The sequence below is a fragment of the Mercenaria mercenaria genome, unplaced genomic scaffold, assembly GCF_021730395.1.
Source record: "Mercenaria mercenaria strain notata unplaced genomic scaffold, MADL_Memer_1 contig_533, whole genome shotgun sequence".
Lineage (NCBI taxonomy): Eukaryota > Metazoa > Mollusca > Bivalvia > Venerida > Veneridae > Mercenaria > Mercenaria mercenaria.
In genome coordinates, this window is record NW_026463413.1 from 67580 (window position 1) to 73451 (window position 5872).

General features: G+C 34.0%; 1 pseudogene; it reads right to left on the reverse strand.

Moving 5' to 3' along the window:
- Positions 1–3816: 3816 nt before the first annotated feature.
- On the reverse strand, positions 3817–5473 carry LOC128554567 (uncharacterized; annotated as a pseudogene).
- Between the last annotated feature and the right edge of the window lie 399 nt (positions 5474–5872).

The following is a 5872-nucleotide window of genomic DNA, read 5'->3' on the forward strand; positions in this document are numbered from 1 at the left end:
AGATTTTCAGGGTACCAAGGGTACCAAGTTAGTATTTTAAGTTTAGGGTAAGACCAAAGTGCACTTATAAAATTGGACAAGGGGGTCAAGTTAGGTCAAATTGGCTCAAACCCATCATATTTAATACTATTGCCTTGTTATGCTGTAATTCTGAAAAAATATTAGTTTCCATATTCACAATATCATCAAGATACCTAGAGGTTTCATTAAAAGCTTCAATAGTTTCGAATTGTGTCTCAGTGGATAAACTAAGGATGAAATCTCGTTTATAACAGTATACGAATAAATCAGCAATGAGTGGGACGCAGTTGGTTCCTATCGGAAAGCCAATATTAATTGTCTGTAAGTTGTATCGCTACATTTGATAAATATGTTATCTTGTAGAAACCTTAGAGCTTCACAAACCTGATCACTACTCCATAGGTTGTATTTCTTAAATGCATTGTTAGAAATGAATGCTCTAGTTTCATTGCTAGCCAGATGATTAACGTTTTCTCTTGCAAATATTTTCTTACTTAAAGCTACTAATTTGTCTTTAATAAGATTATGTGGTAAATTAGTATTAAGAGTAGAAAGGTCATAAGTACTTATATTCGAACGTTTGAAGTATTTGTATTTTAGCTTTTTAATAACATCCAAAGAGTTTATTGATGGACCAAAACAGATTAACACCCGGGTTCTCATATACCTTGGAGCAATACTTATGTGTGTTGTATTTTATTGCAGTAAGACAAGAAGTCAAAAGTAGAGAAATGTTTTTTGTTTTTTTGTAGTGCATAAGGTTGAATTGGCAATGAATCGAGCTTAATATGGAGATTTGTGAAGTACAGGGATCTAATAAAGAGTAGGGAGCTTCATCTGACTGTCGTCAAGTGCCACATTGAAATTTATACATTGATTTACACGACATTTTGCAATACTGTTCTCATCTAGTTGTGATAACTGGTAAGGTTTTGTATATTTCACTTCACTTTGTAATATTTCTGTGTAGTAAATGCGTCATATAATAATAATAATAATAATAATAATAATAATAATATAAGCTTTGTCTTTAGGAGTAAAAACAAAAATCATGTGACCTCGGATTAAGCTTTCTTTAAACTTTGAAGTGGACATTTTGGTTTAGGTGGTAATAAGGAAGGGATTGATTTATAAAATGTAACTGGAGTATTTATGATTTAAATATATTCTTTGTAATGATTTGTATGCAATAAAAGCGAAAAAACACATTTGATTTATATATAAATGTTTGCAAAATCCAATGGGATATGGGTTTGAATTTCGGTCTTGGTCAGAAACATTCTCATAGATTTACTACACAACGTGTATTATGCTTATATGTTTATAAGGATAGTTGTCTGTAGTTAGATGATGGCCCCGGATTATTTCCAGATCATTTAAATTAAGCTACAACATATAGTTTACGTGCCTACATACTTCACTTTGATTGGCTATAATATTTAACAAATTATATTATTTTTAGTGGTTCTTCGGCTGCAGACGACATTTCTCTGTGTACTCTGTTCAAATTTAATATCTATGGAATGAATTTTACCTATGATATTTTATATGGAATAAATTTTACTTGTATCATAGCTCGGTGCTTTTTCTTAAAAGGTTTGGTGCAGGTAATTCATATACACTGAGTACAGGGTGCGGTAACTAAAAGTGTGCAGGTATTTAATACCCGCACGCTAGTTACCGCACTGTTGGATAGGAAAATATGCCAGCGTGTCTGGAACAGTAGACAGCGAGGTGCATTTTATTGATTTTCTGCTCTACCATTGGTTTATTTTACCTGGGATTTACACATTTGTAAAGCAAGGATTTTAAGTACCCACTGAACTGCTGTATATGGCAATGTGGAACGCCTACAACTACTATATATGGAATGCTATGATACAAAACAGAAAGAACATTAAAACTCTTGGGCAAACAATTAATACTCGGGGGCTCTGCCCCCTCGTACAAATCGTTTACCCTCGAGTTTCAATGTTCTTTCTATTACTTATACCGTTAAAATGTAACCTTTGTTCTAAATATATGCATGTCTTGAAGTTCTGATAGTGATGTAAGCACGAAGACAGAGTATGAAGGCAGGGTATATAATTATGAAGTAATTCCGGTATGCCAAGCTGATTTATTTGTTTATTGTGTTGGGTTTAACAATTATAGGTCGTATGGTGACTTTCCAACTTCGATGGTAAAGGAAGACCCCAGGTGCCCCCTCCCCTCCCCTCCCCCCTTGAATTATTTAATCACGAGTGGGCACCTGGGTAGAACTACCGACCTTCCGTAAGCCAGTTGGGTAGCTTCCACACACGAAGAATTCAACGACCCGAGTGGGGCTCAAACCCACATCTATAAGGATCAAGTGGTTTGAAGTCAGCGATTTGTGAAAAAAGTTTTAAACATTACCTTTCTGACGCTAATGGTACGTTTTGCAAAGCAAAGTCTTTCTTCTTTCGTTGGTAGTTTGTTCTGGATCTTAAACATTGTGTCATGAATATATACCTACATCTCATCGCCGATGACGACATTCGCGAAAGATCAAATATCGTATTTGGGGAACTGTTTCCACATTTCCGGCCATTTTTACACGGTAAAGTATCTGGTATTCTGTAAGTAGTTTGGTTATTCATCATTCACTTTCTTCCCTCCTATTTAAATCTCGCATGAATATTATATGAGCAGCTCCAGTTAGAATGCATGCGAATCGAGCTATTTGCCTGATAGTAAATATTGCATCAGTATACAATATATTTTATTTTTGCAACCATTTTAGGATATTTTAGTTTTCAGATGGCGTGTAGAAGGCACATCTTCAAATGAGATTACTCTACTTGTAAATTTCTGATATCATCGAGTAACTGATGAATAAGACCTTTATAAACAGAACGTATTTCATGAAATTTGTCCTTTGCCCATATGCCAAGAATACAGCAGTTATTTATATAGGACCATTTTTGGTCAGTGAAAAATGACCTTTTTATCCCATCACTTATGCAATAGTGTACATGTAATTAACAGGCAGTGTTTATCGAGCTATTTTCACAGGTACACTGAACGTATTTAAATATGTATGTTATTTCATTGAAAGCTTAAACAAGCTTTTATACGATACAGTGATTAATTTGTGAAATTCTTGGGTACAAGTCAAATATAATCCCACTTGCATTAATATTAAACGCTCCTCGTAGATAAACGATTTCTTAAAGATGCTTCGTTAATAATGGAAACAATGCGTAAAGTGTATGTTATTGACATGAGAAATCTCTATTGGGGAATGACTTATTCCTCTATTATCAAATTCATTCAGGCATAAAATCATAAACATTATATACATTGTATAACTTAAACAGAAAAACAACGTGTTTACAATGATCAATATATTAGAAATGCTTTGATAAAGACATACAAATCTCAGTATAGATATGCTAATTGACACATGGACGATTTGGTCAAATATATTCTATAGTTTATGACATGGAAAACATGACGTGATATTAACGCCATTGGATGACCCATGAAAGAAAAATGAATCACTTATTCCGAATGAGGTCCCATTAAGCAGATATTATTTATAAATATGTCCTTCACTAATAAAGTCCTTGGGCATTACTAAATCTGTATAAGTGTAAACCATAATGCTATCTAAAAATCTTATGTCATGAATATTATCTTAGTTACACGTGTATGATTTCATTGTTTGAAACTTTAGACACAACTCTGGGAATGCTTACAGGCCTAAATTTTAATACATTTAGGACAAATAAAAATAACATTATTATACAAAGTGGATAAAAATATAAACAACTTTGTCATGACTTGTATCAGTCGTTGTCTGCAGCAGTTCGAAGTCATCTAAATAGTTTCATCGCCAGCTGAGGTTCGATGCTGCATATCTCCTATGTTTAAGGCATGCATGATGTTGGAACAACTCTGGATTTAACAACAACAATACCATTTTCATAGGCTGTATATTTCTCAGCACATTCTATTACGCCAGCGTTATATTTCAGACGTTTGTATTTCTTCACCAGTAAATTGTGATTGTAGTCTTTATTTTTATGACCATGACCTTCACGATTGCCAGCTTTTGTCGTCTGGTGCACAGCAAGAAGTGTTTTTGTACTATCAATCACAGTATGTTTGGATTTTTTAGATTAATAAACAAGCCAATTATCGTATGCTCTCCGCACAATTACAACTTCCGCTATATCATTCCAAGGAAATGAACGCGTAGTAATAAAGTAGTCCTCTGCCCAACCTGTGAACAGGAACAGTTTACCCCTCTCCTCAGCCATTTTGTTGATATTACCCCACGTAGATGCTTCTGACTCTGTCACATTAAGGACATTACGTCTCTTGCCAACCATTAATACAGGTTTATCTAAATTTAAACTGAAATTTCTCACATAAAGTAATGTTTTTATGAGCGTATCAGTAAATAGAATATCACCGTTACTGTAAGCGTAAAACGTAGAATTATAATTATCCATCACGTCTTTGTACATATATTTTAATACAGGAACGCCGTTTGCTGCTGCTACATTTATCTGTCTTGCTTTCCAACCATTCCTCGCACATTCTTCAGCGACTGAAGTCTCAACAAAAACTTACAAAACTAAATGAAATATTCAGGTACTTTTAGTAATCGTTAGATTTAAAATGATGAAATTGCAAAAGAAGCTGTCCAGTATGTGAACAATATAATGTGTTTGAAAACCAAAATTGTTGAGAAAAACAAATACTTAATGCTAAAAACACTTCTGGGAAGATGCAAATAAATAGCAAACTCAGCTGGATCAAGTCTCCTTATGAGAGGTAATGAAGAGTGAAACACAGCTTACGCACTCTAGCACTGGCTTAAGAAAATAAACATGATCCAAAAAGGCCAAATATTTTGTATATGCATTTGTTTTGCTAGATTTACTATTTCTAAAATTCGATAAAAACGCGTCATAGTGCATCATGGGCAGATATTTTTTTAAAAATCTGGGCGAATACATTTTTATGATTCTATAGACATGTCTGACGTCACACGCGGTCGTTAATTAGAGAATTCGTTCCATGTTATTACTATGTTTAGTACTAGTCGAATCCATTTTTTAAAAATTGGGAAAACACCATATATGCTACAGACCAACTTTAATGAAGATCTATTGAGCTTTTCATGAGGGGAAGTAGTTGAAACTTATTTTTTACCATAATTCAAGTGGAAAAAGTCACTTAGAGGTATTTATATTTGAGCCCTTATTCATGAGGAAAAGAATATAAAAAAATGTATTTTTATTTCTAGCTTAGTGGCCCGTGAGAGGGGCTGACTGTCCCAATTAACAAATTTGAGATAGAACCTCATAATGAGGATTCATTGAGTTTTTCAAATGAAGAAAGAAGTTTTAGTCTTTCTTATCTTACCTTCAGCGGCCTCTACAAGGAAACACTTACTTCCATAAACCTGGAAAAACATCTTATATTTGTGTGACAGAACAAGTTTAATAATGTCCAGCAAACGGATCATGAGGAGAAGTTGTCGAAAGGGCCTTTATTTATTTTTAGCTTTTGTGTTCTCTTAAGATGTAAACCGCTTGAAAACAATTATATAGTTTATGCAAGGATGCTACTGATCAAAAATATGGTGTAAGTCTTACTAGTAGTTTCAGAATAGAATTTATTTAGGCATAAACGGTGAAGGCGTAGGCAGGATGATGGAAGGACACGGGACGATGACGAGCGGCAACGAACCATCCAACTTTCTTTATAACTATGAACAAACAACACATGAGATAAAAGGTGTATTTCTGCTATTTAATCTCTACACAATACATCATTCACAACGTTTTTTCCCATGAGAACATATGGATAATGG